This window comes from Cololabis saira, chromosome 10 (genome assembly GCF_033807715.1).
Source record: "Cololabis saira isolate AMF1-May2022 chromosome 10, fColSai1.1, whole genome shotgun sequence".
Taxonomy (NCBI): Eukaryota; Metazoa; Chordata; class Actinopteri; order Beloniformes; family Belonidae; genus Cololabis; species Cololabis saira.
Window position 1 is genome coordinate 4,928,263 of NC_084596.1, and position 26,823 is coordinate 4,955,085.

The following is a 26,823-nucleotide window of genomic DNA, read 5'->3' on the forward strand; positions in this document are numbered from 1 at the left end:
TTTTCTGATATTATCTGAGGTTGTACACCAATATGATCATAGCGGCACACCTTCAAAACCAAATAACTTCCGTCTTGTTTTCATGAAGCTTCATCCATGTTTTAAAGTTCTGAGACAGTCCATCAAGGGGTTCAGTGGGTTACTATGATGCAGAGAAAAATAGATGTAAAATATATGAGATGTTCTACACTTGGAGCTTTGTTCATTTATTTATTTTTAATTACATCCAGTGTTTGAACAAGGTGTGACTGACTTATCTAAATATAAAAAAAACCTTGGTTGGAACCATGGCAATGGGGAGGGCAGGCCTTGGCAGCTTTCCCAAGCAACGCTACGACCACACTCGTGGAAAGGAGAAGCGCCAACTGGTCCAAGAGGAGATACGTGCCGAGATGGAGGAGGAACGCTGCAGCAAGATGGCCAGCATGTCAGAGCAAGGGGCGTGGACAAGGTGGGAGCATGCAGAACCTCGCAAACTCACCTGGGAAGAACTCTGGAGAGCTGAACCTCTGCGCACAAAGTTCCTCATTCAATCAGTGTACGACGTCCTCCCAAGCCCGGCCAACCTGCACACCTGGGGCCTGGCAGATACGCCTGAGTGCAAGTTGTGCCAGAGGAGGGGCACCATGGAGCACGTTCTGAGCTGCTGCCCAAAGGCGTTAGGAGAGGGGCGGTATCGCTGGCACCACGACCAAGTTCTAAAATCCTTGGTGGATTCCATCTGCACGGCGATACAGAACAGCAAGACCCAGGTCGCCCCGAAGCAGTCAATCACGTTTGTTAGAGCTGGGCAGAATGCAAAACACCAGCCAAACTCTGCAGGACTCCTCGCTACCGCTCGTGACTGGCAGCTCCAAGTTGACCTGGGAAGGAAACTCAAGTTCCCAGCTAAGATAGCTGCCACTTCACTCCGCCCAGATATGGTATTAACTTTGGAGTCCACCAAGTAAGTGGTCCTGCTGGAACTGACTGTCCCCTTGAGGGCCGGATTGGTGAGGCCAATGAGCGCAAGAGGGCCAAATACTCTGAGCTCACCACAGAGTGCCAGAGCAATGGCTGGAGAGCCCGCTGCGAGCCAGTTGAAATTGAGTGCAGACGTTTCGCAGGACATTCACTCCAGAGAGTGCTCAAACTCCTTGGAGTTAAAGGACTGCAGTTGAGGAGAGCCACCAAGAACATCCTCAAGGCCACAGAAAAGGCAATCACTGATGACGTGTCCAAGTATCACCGTAAGGTGTATTCAAGTTGTATACATATGGCTTATATATATATATATATATATATATATATATATATATATATATATATATATATATATATATATATATATATATATATATATATATATATATATATATATATATATATATATAAATATCTAAAATTCTGGAAAGGCAGTTTCAAGCCAGTTATGTGACTATTTGTATAGAAATGATCTGTTTGAAGTCTTTCAGTCAGGGTTCAGAATGCATCATAGCACAGAGACAGCACTGGTTCGAGTTACGAATGACCTTCTTATGGCCTCAGATAAGGGGTTAGTGTCCATACTGGTTCTACTGGACCTCAGATAAGGGATTAGTGTCCATACTGGTTCTACTGGACCTCAGTGCTGCTTTTGACACTGTTGATCATGGCATTTTACTGCACAGGTTAGAGCATGTTGTTGGGATTAAAGGGACAGCTCTACGTTGGTTTAAATTATATCTATCTGACAGGTTCCAGTTTGTTCATGTACATGAGGTTTCTTCAGAACAGTCGAGGGTCTGTTATGGTGTTCCGCAGGGTTCAGTGCTAGGGCCAATCTTGTTTAGTTTATACATGCAGCCGTTGGGAAGTATAATCCAGAATCACGGCATACACTTTCATTGTTATGCTGATGATACGCAGCTTTATTTGTCTATGAAGCCGGATGAAACAGAACCGTTAATTAAACTTCAGGCATGTCTGAGGGACATCAAGGACTGGATGTCCAGAAATTTCTTGCTTCTAAATTCAGATAAAACAGAGGTTATCATTCTTGGTCCAGAGCATCTTAGGAAGGGATTAGATGGTGTTAGTCAAGCTGAACTTGAGATGCTCCAATGTCTCATAATGCCAAGTGGACGAGAGTAGGTGACATCATGCAGCAGATGCAGCAGAGAATTGCTCTTTTCTGTAGATTGCTCTTTTCTGTATTGCATGCTCCCCCGCCCTCTCTGAGCTGACGTCACGCGGGAAACAGAACGCGGGAAGCAGAACGCGGAAGCAGCAGTGCAGCAGTGAACACAGCGTTTTGACAGCGTGGGAAAAAAATCCTACCACTACCACTGAACTCATTCACCTCAACGGGCCCAGCACTTGGGCCCGTGTCGGTAAGTCCCGCTCTCTACCGGATCCAAACCCACCCGATCTGTGACCACACACCGCCGCGGACTCCTCTTGGAGTCCTCGCGCGTAAGTTCCATTTCAGAACTCATCAGCTGAGCTGTACAGCACACGTAAACCGCAGCAAAAGCACGTCAAACACAGTTGCTGCCGTAGTTTTTGTTTTCTGGTTTCTAGGCTACCCCATCTTCCGCCATGGCTCCACTCAACTCCCCTCACGACTGCGACAGCTGCCTCCGCAAATCCCAGAAGATTGCAGAGCTGGAGCAGCGCATTTCCAACCTCCACTGGATCAGGAATGAAGAGACTCGCCTGGACTCAGTGATTATTCTGGGCGCCGGTCCTCCTGCCAACCCCGCTGATCTGGACTCCACTCTCCCGCCGCCTGATGCCGGCTCCCCCACCGCAGCGGTCGCCCCAGCTGATCCGGTCTCCACTCTCCCGCCGCCTGATGCCGGCTCCCCCGCTGCAGCGGTCGCCCCAGCTGATCGGACAGCCCCTGTCACTCCGCCCCACACTGCTGCTGTCCCCACAGCTACATCCAGCCTAGCCTCCTCAGTCTCTGCTTCACACCCGCATCCCCTGGCTGGAGACACATGGCTCTTGCAGGGGGCCAAGCCGAAGCCAAAATGGGTGACTAACAGCCGAATTTCAGAGGCAACTTTCACCCTTAACCCGAACCCGAGGCTCGGGTCCCTCACGTCCACCCCTATCCAAACGGCACGGCCCACAGTCAATGGGAAAGAGCGAGGAACACCCAACCCGCCCCCCTCCTCCCCCCCTCCCCCCTGCGAGCTCCAGCTGGGAAACAAATACAACATCCTGAGCCTTGAGGATTTCCCTCAACCTGTCCATCCTCCTCCAGCCAGCCCCGTTACAGCCTCGCTGCCAGCAGCCCGAGGGGGTCGTGGGTCTGCTTCGGGTCCTCCATCGTCCCGGTCTGTGACCACCTCCTCCTCCCGTCGCAAAATTGTGAAGGAAGCTGCTCTCAGGGCGCGACGCTCCAGTGATCTACCCCGCTGCAAAGTGGCCGCAGCTGCACCTACAACCTCGTCAAGGTCCCCTCCAACAGAGGACCAGTGCCTGCCGCCCCGCCCTCCCCCACCCCTGTTTCCCCCAACCACCGCTATAGTGGGGGACTCCATAATCAGGAAAACGCGATTTTTCAACGCCTCCACGCACTGTTTTCCAGGGGCCACAGTCACAAAAATCATCAAAATACTTCCAGGTTTACTCCAAACACTTCCCCACTCGATTAATCGTATCATCCTGCACCTTGGGACCAACGATGTGTTCCGGAGTAACCCCGACGTGCTGAAACGGGACTTCAACAGCCTGTTTGCCATGTTAAAAAACTGTGGAAAATCAGTCTTCATCAGCGGCCCTCTGCCCACCCTGGGCCGCGGCGAACAGAACTTCAGTCGCCTCCTTCACCTCCACTTCTGGCTCCAGGCTGTCTGCGGTATCCATGGCTTTCATTCCATTGACAACTTTAATTTATTTTGGAACCGCCCTTCATTCTACCGGCACGATGGACTTCACCCGAGCAAGCTAGGCAGCCGCATGCTTACAACAAACATACAGCGCACTGTACACACCATTGATTACATACAGGACACCCATGCATGACTATTTACATGCCACGCCCACTCCCCCGTGCCACCAGTGCCTTCTTCTTCTCCTCCCTCCCTCGGTGAATCACTCCCCCTACAGGCCCCTGCTGTCACTACATCCCTTGCCATCTGTGAATCGCTCCTCCTACAGGCCCCTGCTGTCATTACACCCCCTGCTGTCGGTCGCCCAATTCATACCATTATAACTGTCAGACCCCTCCGTTTCCATGTGACTTTCAAGGAGCCACGCCCCCCTCCCCGCACAGACCGCCATATCAATCCTGTCAATCACAGTGTACTCTCTCCCCTGCCCAAAGCAGCTGCATATACACCACTCACCTGTCTCAAACTCTGTCTTCTCAATATCAGATCACTAACCAATAAGGCCCTTCTCATCTCTGATCTCATCACCGACAAAACTCTGGACATTTTCTGCCTCACAGAAACGTGGCAACAGCCGAATGATTTCACTCAGTTAAATGCAACCACCCCACCTGGCTTTTCCTTTTTTAGTAAACCCCGCACCACTGGAAGGGGGGGGGGCCTGGCTCTCATCTACCGTAAAAACATAAAAGTCACTGCTCTCACTGTCCCCCAACACTCCTCCTTTGAATGCCTAGCTGTAAAACTCTCTGGACCCAAACCCATCATCATCATTACCATCTACAGACCACCAAAACCCTCCGCTGTTTTCCTTACTGAATTCTCATCACTGTTAACATCTGTATGCACAATGTCCCCTACTGTTATCCTCCACGGTGATTTCAACATTCATATTGACGACCCATCCTGCACCCTAGCAAACGACTTCACATCACCCCTGAACTGCCTTGGTATCACACAACACGTCAACCTCGCAACACATAGCAAAGGTCACATCCTCGATTTAATCTGCTGCACAGACATAACTCCCGCCAACCTCACTATCATGGACTTCCCCATCTCGGACCACAAAGCCATACTTTATGACATCCACACCCATTTGCACAAAGTCAAAGAACAACGGATCATCTCCTTCAGAAACATCAAACACATCAACCCCACAGATCTGTCTACCCTTATCAGCTCCTTCCCCAATCCCCCCTCATCCTCCTCCCCTGCCGATCTGGTACAACACTACAATAACTGTCTCTCCTCCTCTCTCACGGCCCTGGCTCCACTTAAAACCCGCTCAGTTTCATTTACCCACTCTGCCCCCTGGTTCACCCCTGACCTCCACCAGCTCAAATCCACAGGCCGTCAACTGGAGCGACTCTACAAAAGGACCAGACTCACTGTGCACATCCAAATGTACTCCGATCACCTTCAGCTCTACAAAAATGCACTTAATACCGCCAAATCATCGTATTACTCCCACCTCATTAATTCTGCCACAGGAAACAATAGAGTCCTTTTTTCAACCGTCAACCGCTTACTTCAGCCTCCAAAAACCCTCCCTCCAGACATCTCCACTGACCAGTGCACCGCCTTCCTGGACTTCTTCAGCTCCAAAATCAACATCATTCACCACCAACTGGCCTCAACACGCTCTTCCACAAATGAGCCACCATGGATAACCACCACCAACCAACCCCTCTCCAGTCCTCTCACCAATTTCACTCCGGTATCAGAACACACCATCTCAGAACTCATTCGTAAAGCCAAAACCACCACCTGTCAGCTTGATCCCCTCCCCACCCTGCTTGTCAAAGCATGTCTGCCATCCATTTCCCCTATGATTACCAAAATAATTAATTCTTCCCTCACCACTGGAACCGTTCCCCCAATCCTCAAACTAGCTGCCATCACACCCACCCTAAAAAAACCAGGTGCAGACCCATCTGACCTCAATCACTACAGTCCCATCTCCAACCTTCCCTTCATCTCCAAAACTCTGGAAAAGGTGGTAGCAGCACAATTACAGTCCCACCTCAATCTAAATAACCTCCACGAACCCTTCCAATCCGGTTTCCGCCCCAATCACAGCACTGAAACAGCCCTGGTTAAAATCACTAACGACCTCCTCCGTGCAGCTGACTCTGGCCTACTCACCATCCTCATCCTCCTGGACCTCAGCGCAGCTTTCGACACCATTTCTCACCCAATACTCCTGGACCGCCTGGCTGGCATTGGGATCACTGGTGTTGCACTCTCCTGGCTTTCATCTTACCTCACTGACCGTCAACAGTTTGTCCAACTAAAGAACCATAAATCCGGGTGCACGGGTGTCACAATGGGTGTCCCCCAGGGGTCAGTACTGGGTCCACTTCTCTTCACCATCTACCTCCTACCCCTAGGTTCAATTCTCCGTCACCATGGGGTCCATTTTCACACTTACGCCGATGACACTCAGATATATATCTCGTCCAACCCCACCGCTGCCATTCCTCCCGCTTCCCTCACCACCTGCCTACACGACATCAATACCTGGATGAGCAATAACTTCCTAAAACTCAACGGCAATAAAACTGAGGCTCTTCTCATCGGCTCCAAATCCACCCTCACCAAGTCACAACCCTCTCCCGCCCCTCCCATCATCATCGACGGCTTCCCGGTACCCTTTTCCCCCCACGTCAAGAGTCTCGGCGTCATTCTGGACAATACACTCTCATTTGCACCTCACATCCACAACATCACCCGGACTGCATTCTTCCACCTCCGCAACATCTCCAGACTCCGTCCAGCACTGTCCCAATCCAGCACCGAAATTCTGGTCCACTCATTCGTCACATCCCGTATCGATTACTGTAATGCTCTCCTCACTGGCCTCCCAACCAAACTCACCAACAAACTACAACTCATTCAGAACTCGGCCGCCCGGATCATCACCCGCATCAAGTCATCTGACCACATCACCCCCGTCCTTATCCAACTCCACTGGCTCCCAGTCCAATACCGCATCATTTACAAAAACCTCCTCCTCACCCACAAAGCTCTTCACAACCTAGCCCCCACTTACCTCTGTGACTTACTGAAAGAATACACCCCCTCCCGTACCCTCCGCTCAACCTCTGCTGGACTTCTTTTCACTCCCACCTCACACCTTAGCAGCATGGGTGCCCGAGCTTTCAGTTGTACGGCACCCAGACTCTGGAACTCCCTCCCCCCACACATAAGACAAATAGACTCCATCACCACATTCAAAACGCAACTCAAGACTCACCTGTTTAAACTTGCCCATTCACTTTGACCGGTCACCACACACTACTTCCCACCATACTGTTGCGTTACCTGTACTGTTGCACCTCAGTTGTCCATTGTATATGTGTCTGTATTATAATTTCTATTGTATTTCTATTGTATTTCCTGTATTTGTATTTCTATTGTATTTTTGTTTTGTTTTATTCTGTAAGGTGACCTTGGGTGACTTGAAAGGCGCCGCTAAATAAAATGAATTATTATTATTATTATTATTATTATTATCACGTCACCACTCCCCCTCGTTTTCATCCCCACCCTGATCAGGAAGCTGAGAGCCAAAAGCTGTTTTAATTTCAGCTGTAGCGCTGTTAATATGCCACTTTATTAAGTTTTAATATTTTTTCAGGAAAAGTAACCTTTAAGATCCCCAACCTGGGCTCAGTTTATCCAAATAACGCCTGTTAAGAAATTTGATCTGAAAATGTCGGAATTTCTGCCTGTCTGCCGGCTCCGGAGCTGATTTATGGTTCCGCGTTAAATCGACGCAGAGCCTACGGCGTAGGGTACGGCGTACGGCGTACGGCGCCCGGCGCCGCGTAACCTACGCCGTAGGCTCTGTATCGATCGTCACACCATATGAGGAAGCCGACAGTTAAAAGCTGTTTTAATTCCTGCTGTAGCGCTGTTAATATGGCACTTTATTAAGTTTTAATATTATGCCCCGGGGCACAGCAGCTCCTCTCCTCTCCTCTCCTCAGGAGCTCATCTCCTCCTACGTAACCTACGGCGTAGGTTACGTAACGTACGCCGTAGGCTCTGCGTTGGTGTAACGTGGAACCAGAACCGCGGGCTGGGAGGCGTCCCCACGGGCCGGGAATTTTTATTAAATAAATGGATCGAGCGTTGAAGACGGCGGTTAAGTTAGCAGACTCTTTTATTATGACATCCATTTATTTAATAAAAAATCCCGGCCCGCGGGGACGGGCTGGGAGCGGGCTCGGATGCGAGGCTGCGCTCAAAACTGGTGCTACAGTAGCACCAGTTTTGAGCTGGGCCAGGAGCCGGTGCTTAGGCTGTGTAAAACCAAAGAACTGGTGCTAAGTCTGGCTCTAGCCCAGAACCAGCCCTGGAACCAGCTTGGTGGAAAAGGGGTAATTGAAGACAAAAGTCGAATAATTTGATACAATAGAAATGGGAAAAAAAATTAAAGCATTTACCTTATATAAATGTTATGCATGAGTTTTTAAGTCTCTGAACAAATGTACATAGATGTGTTCATGTAGGCCTAGTACTCTTCAGAGTGACTCCAGGTATCTGTTGTGTCTTTATCCTGTGCCATATGAATACATGTCTTTCTTAGGTTAAAGGTTTGGTTTTTCTTAGGTTAAAAGTTTAGAAATTGATGCAGCAGGTTAAAGATTTATTTGAAATTTCTTCTGTGCACTTGGAGTTTATCCCATTAAGATTACTATGTTGCTGGTGTAATCATGGTAAATGCCACAAATAAAGGATTGACAACATCAAAACTGTTAGACAACATCAAAAGTGTTACATATATTTAAGAAACAAATAGATTTTCACGTTACAAAATTGATTGATTAAATATGAAGGTGCAAAGTTTTCTCTTACAAAATCGATAACTATTTTATTTTGAAATATGTTGCGCGCACTTCCGGTCCAAAACGGCCTCACGCTGGAGGTGGTTTTATTTTGAAGGAGGAGGTAGGCCTGAGACGAGCATAGACATATAGGCCCAATCCCAATCTCCACCCTCGCAGACTCGTAGACTTACGTGCGCGCTCCCGCACCTTGCGTAAGGGCTTAGGGCTGTCCCATTCCTCAAGTGGTTAAGTGCGCGAGGGCTCCCGGCAGCCATTTTGAGCCCTTACTGCCCCCTTCCCGCAAGTCAGCATCCCAGCACACTCTGGGAAAGGGAATTACCCACAGTTCATTGCGTTGTGACATAAAAGGAGGTTACCAGGGAGAATGTAAACAAAACAGGGGGCGGAGGAAAAGGAACCATGTGCGACTGTGAGAAGAAAGTTCACCTGTAAATATAAATACATATCCCACTGGTGATTTAAATTCAGAAACTGTTGTCCCGTGATGATTTTTCAACGGCCCTATTATTTCCTTTACAAACAGGGAGCGACCAACAAACATATTATTTAACTATTGTTCTTTGGTTTAAATATATATATATATATATATATATATATATATATATATATATATATATATATATATATATATATATATATATATATATATATATATATATATATATATATATATATATATATATATATATATATATATATATATATATTTAGCATGTTCGAAATAAAGTTTTTCATTCACTCATTCATTCATTCAAACGGAGGAAAGAAATCCAAAAAAAGGACAAATGACGTTTTGGACTTTCTTCAACACTAAAGACAAAAAGAGAGGCAGAGGGAGCTGGATGAAAAGGAGGAGGAGAGGGAAAGGAAGAGGGATGACCAGTTATCTAAGTTAATTGACATTTGTGGGAAGATGGAGGACAAAATGTTGTTTTCTTCATCATTTTTTCATTCATAATTTGAGGTTCAATTTCATTTGTTTTCATTTTATATTAGACCAGTGTTTTTCAATCCTGTTCCTCGTGGGCCCCTGTCCTGCATGTTTTAGATGCTACCCTGCTTCAGCACACCGTGATAAAAGTACCTGTGTCATCAACAGAACTGTGCAGACCTTGGTGACAAGCTAATGAGGACCTTTAATTAGAATCAGGGCTGTTGGTGCAGGGAAACATCTAAAACATGCAGGACAGGGGCCCACGAGGACCAGGATTGAGAAGCACTGGATTAGACAAATCCTCAGTTGACCTGCTGGTGTTGAATAAACAAGACTTGCTTTTCTTTCATCTGAGTACAGTGTTTGAATTAAGATTCCCTATGTTAACAGAAATGCATACATGTAAATACTAGCAAGATAGTTTTAGATCCAACACAAACAAGTCAGGCAGTAATTTGGTTATTCATTTATTTATGACCACAAAATTTAAACAATTTCAGCAAGTTGAACAAAAACGTTGCAGTAAATAGTAATAATATAACTGAAATATTTAGCTCAGGTTACCATCAGTTTATACGCTCTCTTACAAAAATGAAATGACATCATGCTGAAAAATGGAAAGTAATATTAGATGGTCATAACACAGCTGGAATATTTAACTCAGTTTACACGCGCTTACAAAAAAGAAATTACTGGGCGATTGATCCTGGCATACTGGATGTGCTGGTATGGGTAGATTGAAAGAAAGACAATGTTAACAAGGAAATACATATTGTACTGTGCGCATGTTTAAATTGTGTTCTTTGTTGAATTTTATGCTCCTTTATATAGGCTACCACTTTGTTTTCAAACATCCGGATGATCATTCCCAAACTTATAATACCGGTAGGTAACATTTTGATCTGACTAGGAATTTTGTAAATTGAAATTTTAAATAAAGTTTATTGAAAAAAAAAAAAAAAAACAGACGTTTTTATCTGACTTGTTTCCGGTTTCTGCTAAGTGTGTCCCATTCCTATTTATACCATTTGGAGCCCTCACACCCTCTCACACTTGATCACGTGACGCTGACGTCACTGAAAGTCTGTGAGGGCTCAGGGCTGGAGGGTTTAGGGTGGAGTTTGGGATTGGGCCATATAAAGGCTAGATCAGGGGTTCTTAACCTTTCTGACCTTGGGGCCCAATTTTTTCAGTACAGAGTGGCCCGGGGCCCATTAAATATAAACACTGTATAGCAGGGGTATTCAACTTTAAGAGGTCCATTTAGAGAAAATTTACTCAAGCGAAGGTCCAGAACATCATAATATATATATATATATATATATATATATATATATATATATATATATATATATATATATATATATATATATATATATATATATATATATATATATAATATATATATATGTGTGTGTATGTATATATATTCAAGTAGCCTCATAGTTGTATCAACATCTGCATCTGACTGTTATATTAAAAAAAGTACATATTTGCCAATTTTTTATTTTTTTCTCTTAAAAATAAAGTAGATTTTATTTTATTTTTCAAATGCTATCTTATTTTATTTCTCTACCAGCAGTTTGAATTTCCCCTTTTCTTTGTTAATTGTCTCAACACATTTTTATACTAAATTAATATAAACACATCTTAACAATTTAAGGTTCAGGTTCAGGTTCTCATATGCATGTGGAGGTGCTCATTGATGAGCCTGAAACGATATTTAGTTTTAATTATGTTCACTGTGGAGAAAGCTGCTTCACAGCTGTATCTGGACCCAAACATGGGTGTTTTAAGATGGTCAGCTTATATTTCTGTGACTTCAGTTCAGACTTGAGTGGATATGTTTGATGAAAAACTTTGTGTTTTGTTTCACTTTCGCACTTTGAACGCCACGGTCTCTGAACGTATGAGACACTGGTTTTGTCCCAGTGGGAAGACTGAACAGGATGAATTTGTCCATTCCGGGTTGCATATTTAAAAATACAGCGAGGACAAAACTTAGTTTGATTTTACTTTAAGTTATTTACATTAATAAATTGTCAGGACTCAGTGTGTCGGGTTCATCCGAGCCTGATCAGCTGCGACGGGCACAGCCCGCACCGCAGCTCTCTGGTCGCGCTGCAGCAGTTACTTTCTGATGCTTTTTCGAAAGCCCGAACAGTCCAGTCCAGCAGACACGACAGCCCACGCATCTACATCTACCATCCTTCAGCAGTAACGACGGAGCCCACCGCCCGAGCGGCAGCCTCAGCCGACCTCCCCGGCCGCGGGGACGCGTCGGGATAAATGAGCACGCCGTGCTCGCTCGCTCTGGGCGCAGACCCAATTAATCGATCCCTGATCCTGGCGGATCTAAACCTACTCTGTGCAAAATGAAGGATTTTCTCTGTAAATACACACCATTTCTCTTACTATTACACCTAGAGCTAGCTGAGTGTCTTCTTCTCCTCATTTGGTTGGGAGTTGCTATGCAGTCCCGCGGCCCTCGCGGCCCACACGTACAAAACTGAATTTTTTTTGGCGGCCCACTAGATGGCGCTCGCGGCCCAAGTGTGGGCCGCGGCCCTATGGTTAAGAATCACTGGGCTAGATGACTCACGGCGGAGTCTCCAGCGTCGTTCACCCGCGGCCATCTTGCCACAGGAGACTCTCTGGTGCGCATGCGTGCGCTATAGTTGTTGCTGTTGGAGGGTGAGTGGTCTGTACAGACAAAAATACTCATAACTTGCTGAAATCTTGACGGATTTACAAACGGATTGGTTCATCATAAACGTCATTAACGTGGGTATAATTCGGGATGCTTGGACATGTTGAAATTGTATCTCTTCGTTGCGAAAAACGACCTAATCATGCAGCATATATGTGGCAGGGTGCGTGCCACGGGGGCCCGCCCGAAGGATGGAGAGGACACAGGCTTGTGCAGACCCTTTTTTATTTCTCACACAAAACACCCCAACACAGTGCAGAAACACACAGCAGCTCCTCCGACCCTTTTCTGCTCTCCAGCTCTGCGTTATAAAGGCAGGCCGGGTGGAGGCGTGGCAGCCACTCAGGTGGATGGGACACAGGTGCGTGTCCCGTCAACCTCTCCACCCGGCCACAATATACAATAGTTGTGTATCACCACTAACTAACGTTAACGTTACCTGCCCAAGTTATCAAGGGTGACCACCAGTACTCAAGTTGTAAAAAAAAAAAAATCAGGGGGGATGGTGGATTTGATCATATGGGGACAGATAATTTGTGCTGATTACAAATAATATAATATATTACAAATAATAGCAGTGACCAAAACACCTGCAGAAATACTGCAGGAATGACATAGCAGCAGTTAAATGCAGCCTTCTGTAAGCTTTAAATATCCACTGGGCTTACATCAAATACATCAAAACACAACAATAAAAAACACTTTTCTGAACTTATCAATATGACTCTGTCCTTCACAGGATAAGTTAAATGGATCACTGCAAAAACTCACAATCTTAACAAGAATATTTGTCTTATTTCTAGTTAAAATGTCTCATTTTAGTAAAAAAAATCTCATTACACTTAAAACAAGACTCATCACTGGAAAAAACAAAAATTTTCACCTGTTTCAAGTAGATTTTCATTTAAAATAAGTAGAAAAATCTGCCAGTGGAACAAGATTTTTTTGCTTATAAGAAGATAAATCTTGTCTCACTGGCAGATTTTCCTACTTATTTCAAGTGAAAATTTACTTGAAAACTGGTGAAAATTGTCAAATAAGTTATTTTTCTGGTCTTATTTTTCTGGTAATGACTCTAAATGTTGAAATAGCAGTAAAACCACATTCATTGATGAAATGACATAAGGGATGGAAAGGGGGGGTGGATGGGTGGATGGATGGATGGATAGAGGTGTGTGTATATATATATATATATATATATATATATATATATATATATGACACACATATGTAATGTCATGACGTAAATACATCATAATGTAATAATATATTAATATGTTATGTCATATGAATACATGTTATATGGTAATAATATGTGTATATATATATATATATATATATATATATATATATATATATATATATATATATATATATATATATATATATATATATATATATATATATATATATAATGTTATATGGTAATAATATGTTATAATGTAACTATAAATATTACTAAGAAAACTATAGAAATATTGATTAAATATGAAAACCATGTCAGCTATCTGTTTCTGGTTATTTTCATATAAAAGTACGTTTTTCAATGTTTATAATTATTCACAAGTATGCAGTGTCATAACTACATCTCTGACGTTCATGACAAACCAAACTGTTTGAAAATCTGTTGAGAATTGAGCAAGTTAAGGCTGTTTAAGCAGTACAGGCTCCATTGAACACAATGTTATTCTGAGCGAGCTCTCCTGTGGCAAGATGGCCGCCGTGTGACGACGTCGCTCTCCATTGGCAGCAGCGCGGACGAGTCATCTAGCCTTTATATATGTCTATGGCTCCCACGGCCAGAAATCAGATTCTGGCAGAAAATCATTTTACCTGCAAAGTTTAAAGCAGAATTGAGCAGCATTTCCTGGATTCTGGCAGAAAATCATTTCACCTGCAAAGTTTAAAGCAGAATTGAGCAGCATTTCCTGTCATGTTTAAGAGGAACAACCACTGAAAGTTCCTCCAGGACTTTTCAAAAGCTCTGAAATGCCTTATAGTTGAAAAAAATGAAGAAAAAGATGAAAAAAAACCCAGTCCAAACATGACCTGAGTAGCTCAGCTGGAAGAGCATCAGACTTTTAATCTGAGGGTCCAGGGTTCAAGTCCCTGTTCAGGTGCATTAACTGCTGACAGCTATTTCTGACTGTTAAGTAATGAATCATCATTTTCAATATCCATCTTAAGCTATTAAAAAAACAAATGGAGGAAAGACAGAAACAAAGTTCTCATGCGAGACCTCGGTATCTCAGATGTCGAGCATCAGACTCTTAATCCGAGGGACCTGCATGTTTCCAAACAATAATGTAACAATGTTAATGGCAGCAAAGTGGGACTTGTTCACTCTGAGCCAGGACAAAAACTAGTGAAAGTCCAGATTAAAGATAAGGAGGAGGAAGCCGGAGAACAAGCTGCAGCAGAACAATGTGAGAGATGTCCGATCAGGGAGGAAGAAGAACAGGCTTCAGGCAGAAGGAGATCCAGATAGATGGATGTCTCATCTTCCACCTCATTCATGGTTTTGCTACTGCTCCATCATCGTCTCCCACGGCACCAGGAGATGCTGGACTCGCAACTCGTGGACCACATGGCCTAATGGACAAGGCGTCTGACTTCGGATCAGAAGATTGAGGGTTCGAGTCCCTCTGTGGTTATAGAGCCTTCAGATAGTTAGATCTGGTCTCCTAACTCACATTCATTCTTTGCATGTCACTTTGGTTTAGCTACCCTCACGGAGGGTACGGAGTTCAATAATACACACAATATTTGATCATTTAAAAAAGGGTGGCATCTAAAACATTCAGGATTAAAGTACGTGTGCTACCGAAGTAACACAACAGGGAGTTCTCTGTGAGCCCCATTTAGATCCCCCTGGTGTTCCACCCTGGATTCCAATGGTTGCCTTACCGGAGGACAGAAATGGCCTTGGGAGTTTGCTGCCTCTAAGGCATTCTTTTGTTTCTTATTTATTTGTCTCTTAAATAATTAGTTGGTATTCATTACAGTTTGAAATGATGTATTAATCTGCTATAAGTTTAACTTGTTTAAAAGAACGATTTATTTTGGTATTTGGTCACTGATGACATCATGTCCTGTTAGGCACTTCCTGTTCTTGAGAAAATGGTGGCAGACATGTGCTGCATGCTCTGAATATAATCTGCGTCCGTCTGCTAGGAAACATCATAGAGGCAATGCTGTAAGTTGCTATATTTAATGTTTAGGATGTTAAAAAACATAAATAGTAATGCTTTGTTAAAAAATTACATTTGATGAACGGTTAAAAAAGAAAGTTTTATTTACATTTACTTACATGTTAAAAAACATTTTAATTTCTACTAATCGTGCATAGAGTGATGTAAATTAATGTTTAAATTCATGTACAATGCAATATTTAGTTAAAAACTGAATATTTTGTATTGTTTTATTCACAGTTTTCACCACGATGTTAATGAAGAAGTGTGACAGTAAACGCTCAACCTTACTACGACTCTGTCTTCATTAGCGATGGTTTAACTTGGTGTTTAGTCGGAGTTTCAACACACTGAACGAGAACATTGAGAAGCAGATGCAGCCATGGTGGAGGCACAGGTGTGGGAAGATGCTGCAGAAGTACATGCCATAATGGAAAATGGAAAATCCGAATCAGAAAAGGTTAGAATACAACGCACCAGCGAATCGAAATATGTTCAAACTCAGATTGACCTTCAAAATCAGTCTCCCTCCCCACAGTTACCGGATCCACCTGTCAAACCTCCAGTACCTGCACAATCACATGACAGCTTCAAGACATGGCGACCAACTGTGAACATTACAGAATCAAACCTACCTGAGCCAACCAGAGTTGAGGCAAAATCTGAAGTCAAAAAGGAAGATTCTCCCATAAACTTACACGCTCAGTACCACACTCCCCAAAGTAAACCTCCAGCTATCACACCGTCTCTCCCAGAATCCTTGGCACAGTACTTGGCACGACGAGATCTAGTTACATCAGGACTGTGCCAATTCAATGATAAGCCTGAGAATTTTTGTGCATGGCAGTCCTCATTCACCAATGCAGCAGCTGAAGTGCATCTCACAGCAATCCAAGAATTGGACCTCATGACCAAATGGCTAGGAAAAGAGTCTGGCGAACAGGTTAGACGCATTCGCTCAGTGCATGTAAAAAATCCCAACCTGGCTTTACAAAAAGCCTGGGAGAGACTACATGATTGCTACGCTGCCCCTGAAATAATTCAACAGTCACTGTTTCAGCGGTTGGACAGTTTTCCTAAGATTTCAGTCAAGGATCACACCAAGTTGCGTGAACTTGAAGATCTGCTTATGGAGATACAAGGCGCCAAGGAGGATGGATACCTTACAGGTTTGTCATATCTCGACACCTCCCGTGGAATTGGACCAATTGTGGACAAGCTCCCATATGGGCTTCAGGAGAAGTGGGTGTCGTCTGGGTCATGGTACAAAGAAGACAACCACGGCCGCTTCCCTCCCTTTGACTATTTTTGTGCTTTTGTGTGCAATGAGGCAAAGAAACAAAATTACCCTAGCTTCTTTCATCAAAGCAACAACACGGCCCTCGCAAAACCAGATACATTCACTGTGAAGAACTTTAATACCAACAAACCCATCACAGTACACAAAACAGATGTCTCTATGACCAACAACGACCCTAACAAGAACTGCCCACTACACAACAAACCGCATCCGCTTACAAAATGCAGGACATTCAGAAACAAACTCCTCAAGGACAGAAAGGCCTTCCTGAAAGAGAAAGGAATATGTTTCAAGTGTTGTGGTTCAACCTCCCACCTTGCCAAAGACTGCAAATTTTCTGTGAAGTGCTCTGAATGTGACAGCACCTATCATGATGCAGCCATGCATCCTGGCCCATCACCTCAGAGCGTCAACGCTCCTCCACATCCACAAGAGAATGGCGGGGAGGGAGAAGGTTATTCTAACGTGACTGATGTTACGACAAGCTGCAATGAAGTTTGTGGCCTAGGTCAGTGGGGTCGTTCATGCTCTAAGATCTGCCTTGTAAAGATTTATCCCAAGGGTTTCAAGAACAAAGCCATCAAAGCCTGCGTAATTCTTGATGACCAGAGCAATCGTTCCTTAGCTAGACCAGAGTTCTTCGAGGTGTTCAGTGTGGAGAGCGAACCATTCTCGTATCATCTCAGAACTTGCTCTGGCATTATAGAAACATGTGGCAAGAAGGCAGAGGGATACCAAATCGAGTCACTGGATAGCAAAGTCCTCATGTCCCTTCCACCACTCCTTGAGTGTCCTGAGATCCCGAACAACCGGATGGAGATTCCAACACCCAGCGCAGTTTTGCACCAGCCTCATCTCCTTCATATTGCCAAACACATTCCAGAGCTGGACCCAGAGGCTGAAATACTTCTGCTACTCGGAAGAGACGTGCTCAGAACACACAAGGTCAGGCGGCAGATAAACGGACCACATGATGCTCCCTTTGCCCAACGTCTGGATCTGGGCTGGGTGGTGATAGGAGAGGTGTGCTTGGGTAACGTACATAAGCCGACCGTTAACACGTTCAAGACCCATGTGCTGGATGGCGGTCGCCATTCCATTTTTCAACATTGTACAAGCTTTATGCACGTCAAGGAAACACAACCAAGCTTTAACGGGCCTGGCAGATCACCAGAGAGGCATCCTCTTAAAAAGAGACCATAGACTTGGAGAAGATTGATAATTGACATTTGGCATTTGAATGAACAGAGCTCTCTTTTTCTACCCACTCCTGACTGGTTTAAAGCTTTCTCAAGAACCCTGGCAGTGACGGTCAGCCAACGACGGTTCACTGATGAGCACTGAGAAACATTGTAATTGTTGACGAAAAGGTTCCTCCCTAACAGAGGAGAGGACTTTATCCAACCGTGTGGAAAACCCAGAAATGTGATACTTTTTTTACACAAAGTACGTGGTTTTAAACATTACAAGAGTTACATCCTTACCTTTGTCTTCATGACTTTAAAGGCTCTGCTGGGATTTGAACCCAGGATCTCCTGTTTACAAGACAGATGCTTTGACCAACTAAGCCACAGGGCCCTCAACACACGTCTTCAACTTGTTATAAAAACCCTGTTGACACAACAAGTTCATTCTACCTCTGGAGCAGCTTTATTTCACCTCACTGTGATATATTTAGTACACAAACCTGTTCCACTACTGTCCTGGCTTTATGTGAAGTAACAGAGCTATGAAGGATGGTAACTTTTATACTTACCATATATGGTTACCTGCCCTGAAAAGGGTTCAGTTAAAGCAGGTCTTGTGTGTTCCAGCAAAGATCTGATGTTGTCATTAGATTTGAATAACTCAAGACTTTAAGCTGGTCTGATTTTTGCTGGAACCAGAATTATAATTCAGGCTTCAATTCTGCCAGTATGTGATCAATTATACCAATAATATCAATTATATTGTTGTCAGCTTTATGTCAGTTTTATCTTCACTTGTGCCACAAGGTGAGGCACTGCAATTCTTCATGAGCAAATGTGTATTTCTTTACGTGGTGTCTGACAGATTTGGTCCCAGTGGTCAAAAGGGAAAGAGCCTCCCCCAAAGTCAGGGATTGTGTGTCTGAGTCACAACCTGGTTGTACAGCAGAGTGTTACAGCGGAAGCTGCTGGACCATAACCCATGTCTTATAATAAAGCACCTGATATCATTTACAAAGCACAAACAACAACAACATGTTTTGATGACATTGATAGTTCAACCATGGTGGTGAAATGGAGAAATGACATGTAGCTTCATAAGACAAGAAAATCAAATCGAAGGTTTCTTAACCAAACTTAATTCAAACATTCAATTCTTAAAGTTCTTCTAAGAGATGTGGACTGCTTTAGAGCGGGTAATGTCTGGTTCCTCTCCTTTTAGTCAGTTATGACTTCAATACTTTGCTGTTATTCCCCTGTGCCACAAGGTGGAAACTCCTCCAACTCTTCTTGTATTTGTATCTTGTATTATTGTATCTTGTATAACTCTACATACTGTATGAGACCCTGCAGACACCATGACCTAGAAAGAGACAATTCATCAACGAAATTAAATATATAAAAGGCATTAAAATGTCCAAAGGTGTCAAGTTTGTTTGACAATCAAAACAACAGACATAGTAAGTTAGAAAAAACAACTTCTGAGGTTCAATCAGTAATGATTGAATGAAAGTGCAAATCTTGCTGTATTAAATTAGGATCTGAAGATATTAACTCAGTCTTGCATTGAGCAATTTTAAACATGTCCACCCTAGGTGGGACTGGAATCCACAATCCCTGGCTTAGGAGGCCAGTGCCTTATCCATTAGGCCACTAGGGCTGTGGAAAGGATTCTTCCACATGTTTGAATCAAGTCTTCACCTTCTCCTCTCACACAGTGATTGATTTATCTGAATGTTGGACAGTTCACCCAGGGTGCAAAAGTATCCAGGACCAACTCTGAATTGTGCACGTTACCAAATGTAGCAACAGCGCCCTCTGCTGTTGTTCTTCTTCCTTAATCTTATACAAAAACATCTAAACAGGTATGAGACATTTAAAATTGCTGGTTCAAACACTTGTAGAAATGGTCTTCATGGCTGTTGTGCTTCAACATTTGTTGTGTTATTTTCTTGTTATTAGGGCCCGAGCACTTACAGTGCGAAGGCCCTATTGTATCTGTAGAAATTTTGTATTCTTTCGTCGTTGTTATTCTTTCTTCTGACGAAACGAGGGCCTTTTTTCCCCCTAAACGTGCCCAAAAAGTCACCAAATTTTGCAACAAGCCAGGCCTGGCAAAAAATTTGATATTTAATGGTTTACATTAATGGGCGTGGCAAAATGGCTCAACAGCGCCACCTAGAAAACTTTGTGCCTCAAGCCCCACAATACGGTTTGACATACATGAACGGAAATCGGTACACACCTGTATCATGTCGCAATTTAAAGAAAAGTCTCTTGGCGCCATGGCCGAAACCAAACAGGAAGTCGGCCATTTTTAATTAATCGTCTCATTTTGGTGAAATTTATGCCATTCCTTCGGCAGTTAATTCGGCCCGAACCGTATCGTTAACCCAGGTGTGTTATACATCAAAATGTGCGTCTCCATGCTGCGACAACACGCATTACTTTTCTCTTTCAAAAGCGTTACCGTGGCGACGCTAGATGCCAAAAAGCCTGCCCCGCCTTCATCTGATTGGTCCATATTTGATAGTTCTCCAAAAGTCACCAAATTTTGCATGCAAGCCAGGCCTGACGATAAATTTGATATTTCATGGTTTGCATTAATGGGCGTGGCAAAATGGCTCAACAGCGCCCCCTAGAAAATTTTCTCTGCCTTAACTTTTTAATGGTTTGACATGGAGAGTCGTGGGTGGTGTCATTTCTGATATGCTTATGGGGGGCGGTGGCCGTGAGTGTGAGGGCCCGTTCATCGCTGCTTGCAGCTTTAATTCTTATTTTATTCATGTAAAAATGTGCTTTATAAAACAGAGCTGATCAGCAGTTTTCATTCACCATAAAGTTTAAAGATTATTTACATTGAGTGTGGGTGCATTGCCTACAAATTGTTCAACTGGTCCAGATGAAGCTGATATGCTGCACCTGGGCAGCAGAGGGAGGAGCTGAAGAGAGTCTGACTGAGCGTCCTGGGTGTGTTCAAAACACCCCACTACATTTGGAAACATTTGCAACGTTGTGGATAACGTGGAAGATTCATACTTCACTCTAACCTCTCTGTCACCTCAGAGGAGCAACTCGTGGACCACATGGCCTAATGGACAAGGCGTCTGACTTCGGATCAGAAGATTGAGGGTTCAAGTCCCTCTGTGGTTACAGAGCCTTCAGAGAGCTAGATCTGGTGTCCTAACTCACATTCATTCTTTACAGGTCACTTTGGTTCAGCTACCATCACGGAGGGTACGGAGTTCAATAATACACACAATATTTGATCATTTAAAATCATCTAAACATTCAGGATGAAAGGAAAAATTAGGAACGCTCCATGATTGTAGTTGTCATCCTTGCGTCCCCCTGGAAACCCTTCTTTTCTGTTCCATTTGTTCCATTTCTTGTTCCAAGTTCCACCAGCCAATCACAGGTCCGGGTTGTTCAATTTCGAGAATCAAGCTTGAGTCGACCAATCAGAGCCCGAATTTGTTCCAATTTTGGGTTCACTTTTTGTGTCACATTCTCGTCTCACCTTCAGTAAGTAAGGACATATACAATATTTTCCAATAACTAGTTAAACCAGAACATGACCTCAGTAACCGTGGTGTTTTTACAACTTTATATTGTAAAATGACCAAGTTTGGGCCGGTTAAATCGACGCAGAGCCTACGGTACACGGCGGTGGACATTTATTAAGAAAATAAAACACTTGAGGGCCGACAACTTAAGCTTGACTGTGGACACTGAAAGCAACTAAAAACTTATTTATATATATTATTTATTTTTGCAGCTGCACCTGAAAGAGAAACACATTTAATATGAACCATGTTATGGTTTTATCTTTATCGGGGCAGGCGGGGCACACTGTCCTGCATGTTTAATTATTTCCCTTCATCATCACACCTGATTCTAATGAATGGTCCTAATTATCTCGTCATCAAGGTCTGCACAGTTCTGTTGATGACACAGTCTGTACACGTATCACGGTGTTCTGAAGCATCAACATCTAAACATGCAGGACAGTGTCTGGTTGGAACCGCTGATCTGTTTTATCCTTTTATCCGTTTGTTGTTTTGGTTCATTTTTTCCTCCAGCAGATGGAGACATTTCCCCGAATCAGGGAATTTCTCCTCAGAAAACCTTCACAGCAGCAGGAATAATCCAGGATTTCTCTCAGAAAACCTTCACAGCAGCAGGAATAATCCAGGATTTCTCTCAGAAAACCTTCACAGCAGCAGGAATAATCCAGGATTTCTCTCAGAAAACCTTCACAGCAGCAGGAATAATCCAGGATTTCTCCTGAAAACCTTCACAGCAGCAGGAATAATCCAGGATTTCTCCTGAAAACCTTCACAGCAGCAGGAATAATCCAGGATTTCTCCTCAGAAAACCTTCACAGCAGCAGGAATAATCCAGGATTTCTCCTCAGAAAACCTTCACAGCAGCAGGAATAATCCAGGATTTCTCCTCAGAAAACCTTCACAGCAGCAGGAATAATCCAGGATTTCTCCTCAGAAAACCTTCACATCAGCAGAATAATCCAGGATTTCTCTCAGAAAACCTTCACATCAACAGGAATAATCCAGGATTTCTCTCAGAAAACCTTCACAGCAGCAGGAATAATCCGGGACCAGGTCTTGGTCCTGGTGCTGGTCCAGGCTCGGCAAAAAACCACATCCATACAAGCCCCTGAATGACTTTGCTTTCCATTACAAATGTATTACTAATTAATTTAGGTTGAGTTTTTCTTGATATCATTAACACAAATACATTGTTTAAGAAGTACGTTACAGCATTGTAACAGGTGCTAATCACGGCTAACTCGCTTAGCTTCATTTAGTTTGATACAGTATAATAATAAAACGTTTTGTAATTACATAAAATGATATCAAGATAAATATTATCTCTCATCAAACCTTTATATGGCCCTTTATTCATAAGCAAACTCTGTATCCACCGCAGTTTGAGGTTTACAGGACACGAACAGCCACTTCTCTTACCAAAAACAACCGGGGACGAACTTACTAACGTTTGCACACCATGTTCCACACATGTCAGGATGTAGTGAAATCCCCTTTTAGTAATATAAAGAACTAAAACCTGCTTTTATACACCACAATATGTTCTCCTAAATGTCCTGAAGGCAAGAGAGATAATCCAACCTAAGACATATACGACCTGAACACAGAACCTTGAATATAATTGAATATAATTGGTATAAATGATCACATACTGGCAGAATTGAAGCCTGAATTATAATTCTGGTTCCAGCAAAAATCAGACCAGCTTAAAGTCTTGAGTTATTCAAATCTAATGACAACATCAGATCTTTGCTGGAACACACAAGACCTGATTTAACTGAACCCTTTTCAGGGCAGGTAACCATATACGGTAAGTATAAAAGTTACCATCCTTCATAGCTCTGTTACTTCACATAAAGCCAGGACAGTAGTGGAACAGGTTTGTGTACTAAATATATCACAGTGAGGTGAAATAAAGCTGCTCCAGAGGTAGAATGAACTTGTTGTGTCAACAGGGTTTTTATAACAAGTTGCAGACGTGTGTTGAGGGCCCTGTGGCTTAGTTGGTCAAAGCATCTGTCTTGTAAACAGGAGATCCTGGGTTCAAATCCCAGCAGAGCCTTTAAACTCACGAAGACAAAGGTAAGGATGGAACTCCTGTAATGTACATGTGGAAAAAAAAGTATCCAATTTCTGGGTTTTCCACACGGTTGGATAAAGTCTTCTCCTCCGTTAGGGAGGAAACTGTTTGTCAACAATTACAATGTTTCTCAGTGTAGTAAGTTCTTCATGTGACATTTCCTAAGCAGTAGAAAGCAGACTGAACTCATCACATTTACCAGCCCTCATGAATATTGAGGTGATTATTGGTCGTCAGTGAACAGTCGTTGGCTGACCGTCACTGCCAGGGTTCTTGAGAAAGCTTTGATCCAGTCAGGAGTGGGTACAAAGAGAGATCTGTTCATTCAAATGTCAATGACAAACCTCTCCAAGTCTATGGTCTCTTTTTAAGAGGATGCTGTTTCCACATGTCTAACTGAATATACCTGCAAACATGAAGACGGTAATCTAGAAGTTGTTGTATAAGCTGAGGGACAAATGGAGGTAAGTATCTTGTGATATTGGAGAAACATCATCAAATAGTTACTTTCCCTGACATGGAGACTGCTCATCTGGTCGTAATGCTGGAAAACTGTGACGTCTCATTCAGCAGTTTCAGGTACTTTCCTGCAGACATCTGAGATACCGAGGTCTCGCATGAGAACTTTGTTTCTGTCTTTCCTCCATTTGTTTTTTTAATAGTTTAAGATGAATATTGAAAATGATCATGTCATGACTTAACAGTCAGAAATAGCTGTCAGCAGATAATCCACGTGAACAGGGACTTGAACCCTGGACCCTCAGATTAAAAGTCTGATGCTCTTCCAGCTGAGCTACTCAGGTCATGTTTGGAGAGTTTTGTTTCTTCTTTTTCTTCATGGTTTTTCAAATATAAGGCATTTCAGAGGTTTTGAAAAGTCCTGGAAGAACTTTCAGTGGTTGTTCCTCTTAAACATGACAGGAAATGCTGCTCAATTCTGCTTTAAACGTTGCAGGTTTTTCTTCCATTGAAGTTTTTCTGTCTGGAAAAAGTCAGTCTTCAGTTTTCCAGTATTTAAACTTAATAACTGTGTATCAATGTCATTGGAAAGTCAGTGTCCATCTCCTTTTAAACCTTTATATCGGTGCAGGGGATCTTAAAGAGCACCCTCAACCCTCACAGATCAGTAATTTAGAATCAGGCCAGACAGCCATGACTGAAGGAGAATCTTCTGAATCCCAATTCAGTGTCACTGCTTTCTTTTTATTGCTAAAACTAGCCCAGGGTAGTTGTATATGTTGTAATTTTTTTTGAGAAAGTAAAGCTTGCTGTTTTATTTCTTCTTATTTTTTATTTTCAAGCTAAATTTGAAATAGAAATAAGGTGTAGGACACAATAAGTTCCATGCATGAGCTAACAGGGTTATCCGTGTATACATGGTAATTAATCATTCAGGATATCTGGATCAAACCAGCGACTCACAGAGAACTTCATGACGTAATTCCCGTCATTTCCGCTTTTTCTTCCTGTATCCAAATCCAAAACAACAACAGTAACAGCAGTACGGAGGATAATCGGACCCGCTGGTACCGTTTTGTTTCTTGGTCCTGTAGTTCTCCTTTTCCAGCGTCTTCCAGCGGAGCTTGATCTGGTCTGGTGTTCCTACAAATGCTGCTTGCTATATCAATTATATTCTAGTCAGTTTTATGACTTTAATGCTTTGCTGTCACTCATGCCACATGGTGGGAACTCCTCCAATTCTTCTTTACCAAGTGTGTATTTCTTTACGTGGTGTGTCTGACAGTCAGTTACCCCCCAAGTGTGAACTCAATTAGAACGTCTCTACTTAGTTTGGGAGACTGTAACTCAAGGTTTTACACACACTTGGGGAAGTTTCCATATTTTCAAGCTGCTGTGACAAAATAATGTTTCTTTTTCAGGTGTTTTTGTCAGATTTCTTTTGTTATTATTGTTTATTTACTGATTGCTGTTTTTAACCTCCAGAAACATCATCTTTGGTGATGTCATTAATGACAGCACCTGCTTCTGATGACATGGAGTTTTTGTTGGCCAGTTGTGTGTTTTATGGCTCGTTGGTCTAGTAGTATGATTCTCGCTTCGGGTGCGAGAGGTCCCGGGTTCAATTCCCGGACGAGCCCCAGAGATTTATGCAATTGGTGGTTTTCTCCTCCAAGTAGCAAAGTTTCAAGACTGTCATACACTGTACTGCTTTACCTGAAGACAAACATCGCCATGATGTGTAAATGCTGAAAACCCACATCTTGCTCCTCTTTCATGCCAAGAGATCAGCTGGTAAGCCGTAGTCCATAAACCCTTTCCCCTTTTTTGTGTTATTTCACCAACCCATGTGCCTATTTTAAATGATAAAATATTGTGTGTATTATTGAACTCCTTCCCCTATCTCCCTCCCTGAGTGAAGGAACCTTAGTGTCCTTTTGGAGAGGTGATAATTGACCTTTAGTACGGGTCCCATACTGGCACTGAGCAAGCTGCATGCACTTATGACAAGATGATCACATGATGGTGTCCTTTTAGACGTAGCTTTCTTGTATAAAGGAACTGTTGGGGGTAAGAAAAGGGAAAAAAAAGAATACATTCTAGCACTGGCATGGCAGCACGTGTGTCCAACTGGACTCACAGCAGGTTATGTTCATATGTGAGGCCCCAGTTGTTTCTGGTAGGAGGAATCACCATGGAGACAACGTAACTGAGAGGTTAAGTTGATGGACTGCTGATCCATTCTGCTCTGTACGCAGAAGTTGCAGAGGTTAGTGCTCTAAACATAGCACAGTGCAAACAAACAATAATTTATTATTTAAAAAAGGCACATTGGTTGTACTACAGTCTTGAAACTTTGCTACTCGGAGGAGAAAAACCACAAATTGCATAAATCTCTGGGGCTCGTCCGGGAATTGAACCCGGGACCTCTCGCACCCAAAGCGAGAATCATACTACTAGACCAACGAGCCACAAAACACATATCTGGCAAACAAAAAATCACGGTCACATCATACCTGTCTAGATGTTTTTTTATAACATTAAGGGGGAATAGAAATAGAAACTGAATGATGATCAATAACCTGCTGCACAGTTTCTGTAGTTTAGTGGCTATCGTGTTTGTCTCACATGAAAAAGGTTCCTTGTCTGGCTGAACTTCTGGATCAGGACCTCT

General features: G+C 43.3%; 8 non-coding genes across 8 annotated transcripts; 5 read left to right on the top strand and 3 right to left on the bottom strand.

Moving 5' to 3' along the window:
• The first annotated feature begins 14,410 nt into the window (after positions 1-14,410).
• On the top strand, positions 14,411-14,483 carry trnak-uuu (transfer RNA lysine (anticodon UUU)). Its single transcript has one exon. It is a non-coding gene; the product is annotated as a tRNA-Lys (tRNA).
• A 461-nt stretch (positions 14,484-14,944) lies between these two features.
• Positions 14,945-15,017, top strand: trnar-ucg (transfer RNA arginine (anticodon UCG)). The gene has a single exon. It is a non-coding gene; the product is annotated as a tRNA-Arg (tRNA).
• A 3,341-nt stretch (positions 15,018-18,358) lies between these two features.
• trnat-ugu (transfer RNA threonine (anticodon UGU)) lies at positions 18,359-18,432 on the bottom strand. The gene has a single exon. It is a non-coding gene; the product is annotated as a tRNA-Thr (tRNA).
• A 2,689-nt stretch (positions 18,433-21,121) lies between these two features.
• Positions 21,122-21,194, top strand: trnar-ucg (transfer RNA arginine (anticodon UCG)). The gene has a single exon. It is a non-coding gene; the product is annotated as a tRNA-Arg (tRNA).
• Positions 21,195-23,598: 2,404 nt separating this feature from the next.
• trnat-ugu (transfer RNA threonine (anticodon UGU)) lies at positions 23,599-23,672 on the top strand. Its single transcript has one exon. It is a non-coding gene; the product is annotated as a tRNA-Thr (tRNA).
• Positions 23,673-24,420: 748 nt separating this feature from the next.
• On the bottom strand, positions 24,421-24,493 carry trnak-uuu (transfer RNA lysine (anticodon UUU)). Its single transcript has one exon. It is a non-coding gene; the product is annotated as a tRNA-Lys (tRNA).
• Positions 24,494-25,717: 1,224 nt separating this feature from the next.
• trnap-cgg (transfer RNA proline (anticodon CGG)) lies at positions 25,718-25,789 on the top strand. Its single transcript has one exon. It is a non-coding gene; the product is annotated as a tRNA-Pro (tRNA).
• A 759-nt stretch (positions 25,790-26,548) lies between these two features.
• Positions 26,549-26,620, bottom strand: trnap-ugg (transfer RNA proline (anticodon UGG)). The gene has a single exon. It is a non-coding gene; the product is annotated as a tRNA-Pro (tRNA).
• Positions 26,621-26,823: the final 203 nt, after the last annotated feature.